This window comes from Thalassophryne amazonica, chromosome 19 (assembly GCF_902500255.1).
Source record: "Thalassophryne amazonica chromosome 19, fThaAma1.1, whole genome shotgun sequence".
In the NCBI taxonomy this organism is placed as follows: domain Eukaryota; kingdom Metazoa; phylum Chordata; class Actinopteri; order Batrachoidiformes; family Batrachoididae; genus Thalassophryne; species Thalassophryne amazonica.
This window is the reverse complement of record NC_047121.1, coordinates 15,366,190-15,377,844: the sequence shown is the minus strand read 5'-3', so window position 1 is coordinate 15,377,844 and position 11,655 is coordinate 15,366,190. Positions and strand designations below refer to the sequence as shown.

The 11,655-nt window shown below is 41.5% G+C and overlaps 1 protein-coding gene across 1 annotated transcript in view; it reads left to right on the top strand.

The window, feature by feature from the left end:
- The window catches only part of atrn (attractin), a 446,230-nt gene that overhangs the window by 328,273 nt on the left and 106,302 nt on the right, over positions 1-11,655 (top strand). The window lies entirely within an intron of this gene.

Here is an 11,655-nt window from a genome sequence, read left to right as displayed (position 1 = left end):
GTACAACAAAAAGGTTCAAACAATAAACACAAATGCACATTTTGAACAATATATACAAAACGGTCTATGCGTTTGTTTGTCTATATCTCAAAGCAATTTCTGTCTGCTATTACACAAACGTCACATCACAAACTTCTACTTCTATTGTGTTTTGGAGTGTTCTGTCCTGCTCTGAAAGCAGCTTTGACCATTTACACTCTGAAGCGCGTGAGATTGTCATCAGAGGCCCTCCGTCTGCTCACTTTCACTGATCACTGTGTGTAATGGCGCAGGGTGCATTGGAGCAAGCAGCCAGATGGCTATTCAAACTGGCCAACTAGTAACACATCACTGCTAAAAACGATCTTTGGGTTATCACATGAGGTAAATCTGCCCTATGATTGAATTTTGGAAAACCATGTGACGGCGAACCAATTCCGATTGGACACTCACATTGCGCACGTCATCACACAGCTTCTATGAGGAGTACAAAGATGCCTGACGGCTGGCTCGAAAGTCCACGGAGTTAACTTTTCAGCAAAAAAAAAAAAGTAAGTTTCTATCTCATATCATTAAAAAAGTTATTTATAATTTAGTAAAGCTTGGTCTCAGCCGTCGTATACGACGGCGTCAGCCCCAGAGGGTTAAGGAGCAATGGTGTTATAAGGCTTGTATTGTTACGTGGAGTGCAATAGATAAGTAATACTAGGTAAATAGTAGTAGAATCAGAAAACTCTCAACTATCAAGCTGAGAGTATCTGGCATGTACTTGTAATGGAGTAATTTAAAAATTTCTTGATCTGTTAGATAGATGGTCATGAAAGTGTAACCTCCTGGGAGAGGTACAAATGTCAGTTATTGGGGGAAAACAATGATTAATCAGGATTTAAGATCAGGCATTATTGATGAGGATCAAAATGCACACTATGAGGAGACAAGTGGATCTGTCTCCAGGGAAATTGTAGTCAGCACTCAGGATCTAAGAATGTGCAGATATCAAGGGAAAGTCACACTCGAAAAGGGTTAAAACGAGAATGTCAACAGATGCGTCTGTTGGACGTTGGCTATGTGCTCTCAGGGTGGGAGAAATCTAATGATGTGTTATCAAAAGTACTAGGGAATACTTCTACTTTGGTGTTCAGTTGTTATAAAGATTATCAGTCGAAGTTGTTTGTTAGATTAGAATTAACGGAATGTTACAACTAAAGCCCCGGTAACATGGCACTAATGAAGGATAACGAAGCCCAAACAAAACAAGAAATCTGGACTTATGTTGATTTAACTGTCATCCAGCTTTGTTCCTGTAGCTGGCACTTTGTCAGAATTTTCAAACTGTTGAAAAATGTGAACGAATCCCGATGACAACCTCGATTTGTCCGTATTCCATTTTGCTTTCTGTCTTGATGGTTCCCCATCGTTTGCATAGCTTCCGTAACAGCAGTGCTCTGTTCAACTGTCGTCCAACTTCATCCAACCTCCCAAGTCTGACATAACGCACGAATGTTAACGGTCTCTGAACGGATCAAATAACTAAAGCTCAGACGAGCTGAATGTAAAATCCTTGTGTGGGACAAAAAGCAACGTTGTCTTACAGAAACAATAGCAGCAAGAACATTTTATTAACTACTTTAACTATTTACACACATTTAATCTGTTTGTGGCTGGCTTGCGTGTGCGCACACGTTGTTGTGGAGACAAACAATATCTCTCACCTGTTGTCAAGACAGCCAAATCCCGCCCCTACGCTTGGTCTCATACCCGCTGTCAGTCACATCATCGTGAATGTTTGCTTTTGATTTTGTTTAAAGCATCGAGGTTGACGTTCGCTTTGTTTTTCGTTACTTAGTTTCATTTTTGTTTATTTCTTTATTGCGCTTTGGATTTGCAGGCTTTTTGGTGATGGGCAAGGTGCAGGACAATTCGTCCACCTTTTCTCGACGATTTGTAACTTTTTGACATTTTATCCTTCATTCAGCTATCGCCGTGTGACTGGGCCCTAAACATGGAAGACCATTGGGTGGCCACTCAGCTGAATGTCAAGTTATTTTTAATTATCTCATCTGTGAAATCCAAATGGAAAAATACCAACTTATTATTTAATGCAGTCTTGCACAGGATTATACAGAGATGCGCTGTTAAATTTCAAACATAGTCAAAGCTTCTTCTACAACCTCTTTTCCTTCTAATGCAGAGGGTGAGGTGATTCAGAACAGACAATAAAGCTGTTAAATGGTTCCACGGCTTTGTTCTTGTGTCCTTGTGTCCATGTCCTTGCCCATCATAAACTGCTGACCCTCTCCTGTCTGGGTGGGCAGCTGTGACTCCACCTCCTCATCTCACCCTGCCGTGTTCTCTCCTGTCCCACCCATCCATCCTCACCTCTGTTGATGGAGAGAACATGTGACCTCTGACCTGTGACATCTCCGACCTTGTCCGTATCACTCGGCGGTCCAGAATGTCACTGTTGCTGAGTAACAAGTGTACGTACACCCGAATTCTTTCTCCTCACAAACACATAATTCACACTCATACTGCTAACAGAAAGCAAATAAATAAAAAAGTATTTTACAGGACTGTTCCCACAGCACCAGGACATACAAGGGTGATTCTTAGACTACGGGCACTTATTATGTCCTTTGATCATATTGTATGAAAAACAGAAAAAAGGGGAAATTTCACACTTTTATACAACCCCTGGCAAAAATTATGGAATCACCGGCCTCGGAGGATGTTCATTCAGTTGTTTAATTTTGTAGAAAAAAAGCAGATCACAGACATGACACAAAACTAAAGTCATTTCAAATGGCAACTTTCTGGCTTTAAGAAACACTATAAGAAATCAAGAAAAAAAGATTGTGGCAGTCAGTAACGGTTACTTTTTTAGACCAAGCAGAGGAAAAAAATATGGAATCACTCAATTCTGAGGAATAAATTATGGAATCACCCTGTAAATTTTCATCCCCAAAACTAACACCTGCATCATATCAGATTTGCTCGTTAGTCTGCATCTAAAAAGGCGTGAACACATCTTGGAGAGCTGTTGCACCAAGTGGACAGACATGAATCATGGCTCCAACATGAGAGATGTCAATTGAAACAAAGGAGAGGATTATCAAACTCTTAAAAGAGGGTAAATCATCATGCAATGTTGCAAAAGATGTTGGTTGTTCACAGTCAGCTGTGTCTAAACTCTGGACCAAATACAAACAACATGGGAAGGTTGTTAAAGGCAAACATACTGGTAGACCAAGGAAGACATCAAAGCGTCAAGACAGAAAACTTAAAGCAATATGTCTCAAAAATCGAAAAATGTACAACAAAACAAATGAGGAACGAATGGGAGGAAACTGGAGTCAACGTCTGTGACTGAACTGTAAGAAACCGCCTAAAGGAAATGGGATTTACATACAGAAAGCTAAACGAAAGGCATCATTAACACCTAAACAGAAAAAAACAAGGTTACAATGGGCTAAGGAAAAGCAATTGTGGACTGTGGATGACTGGATGAAAGTCATATTCAGTGATGAATCTCGAATCTGCATTGGGCAAGGTGATGATGCTGGAACTTTTGTTTGGTGCCTTTCCAATGAGATTTATAAAGATGACTGCCTGAAGAGAACATGTAAATTTCCACAGTCGTTGATGATATGGGGCTGCATGTCAGTCGTTACATCATCAATAAATGCACAAGTTTATGTTGATATTTTGGACAATTGAAAGGATGTTTGGGGATGATATCATTTTTCAAGATAATGCATCTTGCCATAGAGCAAAAACTGCAAAAACATTCCTTGCAAAAAGACACATAGGGTCAATGTCATGGCATAGGGTCAATGTCAACGAGCAGATCTGATTTAATGCAGGTGTTAATTTGGGGGATGAAAATTTATGTCTGTGATCTGCTTTTTTCTACAAAATTAAACAACTGAATGAACATCCTCTGAGGCCGGTGATTCCATAATTTTTGCCAGGGGTTGTAGTTATCTTTACAATGAAAGTGTGTTAAGCCTTTTTCTTTTTTTAACTAACAGAATTCAATTTATTTTGATGATTCTATCTTATATTGTTGTTGTTAATTGGCCTACTTTTTAATTTGGCTGCCATTATTAATTAGCAAATTAACTGCTGCATTCTCTTGTTTATGCACTTGGCTTGTTTCTTTTACAGAGCCTCATGAAGCTCTAAATGAAGCCATGCTCCTGCTAATGATCCTTGTCCTTGATCCTAGACTTTAATGGCCTGCCGCTGCAACAAAGCTGCACCCACACACTCAAATGTTTCATGCAATGCTCCTTTGGCTTTTTCAGAGTGATGGACTTAGAGATGAGGTTTGCCGTATGCCCTCCTCTGGTCTTCATGAGCCTTCATGTAGTTCATGTCAGCCTGCAGTCATTCTCAGAAGCACACAAGACTTTTTTGACATATTTACAGCTAGGCAGCTTCTCCACCACACAGTCAACATTTAATTCTTCACACACGTGCTCATTCACTTTGCCACACACACACAGACACACACCCTCAGCAGATGGTTCTGTGTGAAAGTGGAGTGAAGTGGGAGAGTTTGGCACTAAACCTGCAACACAATGAAGATATCAAGGAGCACGTAGACTCCACATCAAATTCATTTCCAGAATCATCCGTAATAAGGAGAATCCGCTCACCAGCATGACTGCTCTCACCTCGTGCACACCAGTCCCAGAAGCAGATGGTGGGACATGAATATAGTTCACACATGAGCAGGGAAGAAAAGAAAAAACAATCTTTCTACCTTCACTTTGCAGCTGTTACTGTCTTACGAAGCATTTCTCTGTGTTGCATTATAAATTTAGAAGCACAGGGGTGCGTTATGGCTCTGAGCCTCTTATCCACTTTTGCTAGTCAGTTTTTGATTGTCTCGATGCATCATGTGATTGGAGGCATTTCATAGCAAGCTTCATGCACAGGGCTGAAAAAAAATTAACATTTTACATGCAAATTATGACACACAATCGAGCAACTCTGAGAGTCTATTTCTGTCAAAGATTTTATCATTTAAATTAAATAAAGCCCTTTCCACCATGACTTATTCATCAGACAGCTCCAACTGACACATCTGCTTCACCTCTGCCAGGTCTCTGGTTGGGTGAATTGTTGTTTCCTATATATCTGTATTTTGTACCATTTCACATTTTAAAGCTATTTCTGCTCGTTTGTATTTTTTCATGATGAATTGTAGTGAAATGACTTCATGAAGGGAAGTTTTATTATCAGCGTTCATATTTTTTTTTCATGAAACAGAAAGTGTCAAATTTCAAAATATTCGGGACACCTGGGTATGGTTTCACCTAATTTAAAAATGTGATGTTGAAACATTCAAATGCCAAAAATGCAACAGTTGACAGCATGATCCAGAAATATCCTTTTCCAATTGCATCAGTTAACACTGAAAGCAGACTTGGCATTGCACTTGAACAGTTTCCAGTCTGAAGATCGGCTGCTGTGTGAAACTAGAAAGTTTGGCTTTCGAACCGGTTGTTCATGCTGAGGTCACTTGATATAATATCAGACGAAAGATACTGTAGATGAAGGAAATGGAAGTATTCTTGAACTACTGAAATAAAGTTTTTAGTGTTGAGGAGGATCAGTGTTACTATTCTGTGCCCTTAAATAGTTTCAACCTTACCTACTCTTAGTAAGAATAATTGTGTCCTTGAAGGTGCACTGTTCAAGCTGTGGTTGTCGATATAACTCAGTTGTACTGTACTGAGGTTGTGCTGTAAAAGTATAACATCACTTTGTGAAATGTGTACAGCTAGGGACACTCCTCACTGGTGGAGAACACTTCAGCACTTTATTAGCTACTTTGTAACTGTCACTTAATGGTTACAATTTTTTATCCACTCTGCAGTGTGAAGATGGCACAAGCTTTGTCTCCACTGCTACCTCTTACCCTGTATGAACACATAAACATACTGAAAATGAACTTTTAATAGTTGAAATTCACATAGTTCTTCAGGGAAATTGTGGTGCTCCTGAAATATGTACATGATGATTTCCTTTTTGTCAGTAGCATAGGCAACTCCATGGTGCTCCAGGGTGATTATATTGTAGCCACACTCTAACACCACCAGAAAATTAATATTTGCCACTAAAAAAACCCCTCTGTCTTCAGCCTTATATTCTGACATTCCCTGACTGTTCTTGTCTTATAGCATCCTAAGGATGCATGATGATACGATGCAATAGTGCCCATGTCAGTGCAATGCAGTGGCGCATTAATGTCATGCAAAAGTGTATTGGCCAGAAGAACTGCAGAACACGGCGTACACTTTACTGTGTGCACCTCTATCCATGCAGCAAAGGAGGAGTGGGAGCTACACAGTGCTGCACAGGTTGTTCCATCTGTTGTCCATGCAGAGCTCAAGTGAGGGAGAGATCAATAGTAAGGACACAGTATTGTGTGCGCAGATGATAGTTAATTCACATTTGGTTACTTTGTGAGCTCATGATAAGCATCTGTGCTGTGCCAAGTTGCTGAGTGTGCACTAAGAATTGATAAATGAAATGACACCCATGTTAGCAATATTATTATTAGGTGTTCATGAGATAATAACAAAGGCAGAAATGCATTTGTTGAGTTCGGCCACATGGGGTGTACAGCAGTGTCTTCTCAGTTTTGGGCCACAAGCCTGGATAAATGAGTGGGGTGGCATCAGGAAGGGCATCCAGCATAAATTTTGCCAAATCAAACATGCAGATGACAAATTAAATTTCCATACCAGATCGGTCGAGGCCTGATTTAACAATGACCTCCACCAATGCTGTAGTCCAGCAGAGGCAGAGAATGTGTCCTACAGCAGCAGGAAAGGAAGAACATTACAGATGTGGAAGTGAGAATCAGGACTTTGAATATTGCCATTCTGACTGGTAAAGCGAGATCCTTGGTTGATGTGATGTAGAGGAGGAAGGTAGATATACTGTGTGTACAAGAGACCAAGTGGAATGGAAGTAAGGTCAGGAGCATCAGAGGTGGATTTTGAGCATATCTGCCTGTACTCACAACTGATTATTTTTATTGGTGTTTCTCAGCTTGTTATTTTCTGCACACACCTGTCAGAGTTAATTTGCTGTGGGTAGAGCAGGGAGAGTGGAAAAAAACATGCAGAGCAGGTACTCTCCAGGAGCAGATTTGAGCACCCCTGATTCAGAGAATGGGTGGTGAAAGAATACTTATGGAATTATTTGAGGAAGTCTTGAGTGGCAGAGAACTATGTGAGGTTGGTGCAGGATATGCACAAGTGTGGCAGCAGTGAGATGTGGAGTAGGAATAACAGATGTATTCAAGGTGGAGGTCAAGGATTGGATCCAGTCAGTCCCTCCAGAAGCCAACACCCGGAATTCCGTCCAGCTAATAGAGCAAAAATGAACAGTGTGGCACAAACACAGCCAGGCAAACTCCACAATCACACATTTCAGGCCAAAAATAGGCTACATCCCTTCCATGCAATGCAGCAAGGTAGTGCTGGGTTGAAAAGATCGATTCACTGATTTTAAATTAATTCTTATTTTAATTCCCACAGATTGATTCATACAACCAAATATATATATATATATATATATATATATATATATATATATATATATGAGAATTTAGGAGAACTTTCCTCCTCACTGCAGGGGAATTTTTCTCATAGCTGCATTCTCTTGCAGCAGGAGAAAAGTTCTCCTGCAAATGCCGTGCAGCGAGCGCTGCAGGTGCAGGTTTTGTAGGAGAGACTGGGACCATTCTCCTCCGGAAAAGTTTTACATTTCTAACTCTTGAAACACTATTGCCTGCATTTTGAGGGCCAAATTTTGTGAAGTACTATTAATGTGTTGGGTAACTAGACAATCAGGTAACAGCTCAAAAAACAGTTTTAATAACATTAGCCCAAATTGATATTGAATCTTAAGAATTGGAATGGAATCAATTCTTGAAATTTGAATCAATAACCAGTTCTACAGCAAGGCGTCTCATCTATACAGCGTTCTCGTCATCCCCGTCGGCCCTTCCTTCCGGGTCAGAACACCTAAAACACACAGGGTCCTCAGATAACCTGCTCATGTCACCAAATCATTTTTTTATGAAACTACACGCATCATAAAAAAAATCAAGGGGTACACCCCTGCAGCCGGAGTAATTGTGAGCTTTTGAGCATGCAGTTCAGCCATTGAGTCGATCAGACCGCAGTCACCAACAATCACCAGCCACCAGGAAAGCAATGCTGCAAGTGCCTTCTGCTGCACCAGGAAACAGTCTCTCCTCACGAAGATTGACTTCTCTCCCTCAGGAGCCTGTTATCTCCCAGGAACCCTGGGAGAGTCCTTATTTTCTGGAAGCTGGATCCCTAATGAACCAATCAGAATCGCAGATCACACCAAATTAGGAATGGCGCAATTAGCGGCAGGTGCCGTTGATCAGTTTCATCTTTATCCAAGTCAACATGTTGCATGCCATAATGGCACAACAATCGATAATTGTGTACATCACCATGTCTCAATCATGCCGTGAAAATACACATCAAATAACCCACTGCTGTCTGTGACACTAGCATAGTTACAAGTGGATCACTTCCTTGTCAAAACAACTCCAACAAGGAATCAGAACCAGATGAAATTGAGAACCAGGATGACACAAATGCATATTTATACATTTACTGCAATTGGTTGGCCTAAGACTAATAGGTCTGTCAAAGTAACGGTCCTTTTTATTTTTTTCAAAAACGATATGGATTTCATTCATATGTTTTTACGTCAGACATGCTTGAACCTTCGTGTGCATGCGTGAATTTTTCCACGCCTGTCAGTGATGTCATTCGCCTGTGAGCACGCCTTGGGAAGGAGTGGTCCCACCCCCTTGTCGGATATTCATTGTCTGGAAATGGCGGAATGAAAAGGACTTTTTTCCATCAGAATTTTTTCAAAAGCTGTTAGAGACTGGCACCTGGAAACCATTCGAAAAATGTATCTGGCTTTCGGTGAAAATTTTACGGGCTTCACAGAGAATAAGGACTGTTATTACAGCTTTAAGGACCCCTTTAAGGACGCTCGGCGCGCCACGCTCGGCGCGCCACGCTCCGAGCTGCGACGATGCGGCACAAGCCACCAGACCATTTCTAAACGGATGGCTCTGTGGATACGAGACCGTCGTGTGCTCTTTCTCTGGTTATCACAAGAGCTGGACATCAGCCATTTTCCAGCAGATTTCATTTGTCATGGAAAGCCGCGCGGAGGCTTCGCTCGTAAAGACTGATTCGCTTTGGAAGCGAGACAAAGGAACACCTCTGTTTCGGCGTGTTAGAGGACAAGTTTGGACATGCCTATCTCGGCTTTCGATGCTTACCAGTCCAGTAAGTATCAGAGAAATTGTGGAGAGCTGGATATGTCCAAACTTGTCCTCTAACACGCCGAAACGGAGGTGTTCCTTTGTCTCGCTTCCAAAGCGAATCAGTCGTTATGCTCGAAGCCTCCGCGCGGCTTTCCATGACAAAATCTCTTGTTCAAAGTGAAATCTGCTGGAAAATGGCTGATGTCCAGCTCTTGTGATAACCAGAGAAAGAGCACACGATGGTCTCGTATCCACAGAGCCATCTGTTTAGAAATGGTCCGGTGGCTTGTGCCGCGTCGTCGTAGCTCGGAGCGCGGCGCGCCGAGCGTCCTTAAAGGGGTCCTTAAAGCTGTAATAACAGTCCTTATTCTCTGTGAAGCCCGTAAAATTTTCACCGAAAGCCAGATAAATTTTTCGAATGGTTTCCAGATGCCAGTCTCTAACAGCTTCTGAAAAAATTCTGATGGAAAAAAAGTCCTTTTTATTCCGCCATTTCCAGACAATGAAAATGCGACGAGGGGGCGGGACCACTCCTTCCCAAGGCGTGCTCACAGGCGAATGACGTAACCGACAGGTGTGGAAAAACTCACGCATGCGCATGAGGGTTCAAGCATGTCTAACGTAAAAACGTATGAATGAAATCCATATAGTTTTTGAAAAAAATAAAAAGGACCGTTACTTTATTGACAGACCTCGTAAATAATCATGCTCTTATCTCACCCCACCAAGAAAGAAATCTTTTCAGCCGACACGGTTTACTTGTTTATTTCACTGTAAAGATTGTTCTTTTACTGCTGTTGGGAGAAAAACTGGAGCCCGAAAGAGTTGAAATCCTAAGTTCTTTTAAATTGGTCAGAAAACACACGTCTTACTCTGACGTGTTGGAAACAAGCCACACTGTCACAGTAAAACAGGGTTAAAAAAGAGGAAAATACTCATCTGAGTTGCAGTTGTTTGAGACCCCATGCTGTCATGAATGTCAAAACATCTCCGCTCCCACCTGTCCAGCTGTGGCTGCATTCAGAACAGATCGGAGCAGGAGAGTCCCCACCTTATCTCAGCCTCCATATCATGATATTTCGAGAGAGGAAATAGCTTCTCTCCAGCCTGCTCCTGTGGTCTCCCTCCACGCTGAAGGTGGGAGATGAATTGTTCAAGGTGACACCAGCCAGCACAGTGTCTGCCCGGCCCACCCGCCTTCCTGCCACTGCACCTCACACTGCTTCTCACACTTACTCGTTCCATTTTCTGCTGGCTGTCACGCTGCCGGACCCCCAGGTGGCAAACTTCAGCGCTGCCTACAAAAAAGACTCCCCACCACGTTGTTCTCACAGCCTGCTGCTGTCAGAACTGTGATGCAAGTGTTTATTACTGTTGAAGTGATGATGCAGGGATCTTACAGAAAAACATACTAATAAATTACCATCTGATGTTATTGCTTCAGAGTATGATGTGTGGAAAACATACACACGATCAGGAGACAATTTTTCACATGATCAGCTTTTGCCACATTTTCACTCATTTAGAGTTGCATCTTATTATTAAGTCTTGTTTTTTATGTGCTCATAAATCTAAGATATTAAAAGCTAAGGTGCACTAATTGTGAGCAGTTCACTGAAACAACATTTAGCTATATGAATGCATAATTTCTTAAACTATCCCTGGAAAGCCAAAGTAATGGAATTCACCAAAATAGTGTGTTGATGATCGGACTGCAAATCTCTCCCTTGAAAGCAGTACAGATAAAATTTGAAAAATTCAAACTATAAATGCTGTGTTGGAATGACGTTTGATGAATTTTAGCCAACAGAATTTAGTGCGGTTGTAATTATGCAATTCTAAACAGATTCATGTTGCAGTAGACATTACAGCTGATTTCAAAAACAATCAGATGACTAAGCAGCGCATTTAGGATACAGGTCGAGCTGAGATCTAATTTTTTTGAACAGGATGTGTTCATGGCAACTATAGCAGCCCGACACAAGTACTACGCTGCATCAGTCCGTCACACCGGGAGGGAGGTGAATCATAGCACCACATTCACTCATTCTTCAAATATCAGTTTCTACTGAACTACCAACAACTAGAGAATATACGAGGTCTGTTAGAAAAGTATCAGATCTTTTTATTTTTTTCAAAAACCTGATGGATTTGAATCACGTGTGCTTGCATGAGCCAACCTTGAACCTTCGTGCACATGCGTGAACTTTTTCATGCCTGTCGATTGCATAATTTTCTGGTAAGCAGCCTTTGTGTGAGGTGTGTGTGGTGCGCTCGGCGTTTTTTCATTCCAAGGAAAAAGACGGAACGACTGGAGCAGCGCCGCATCA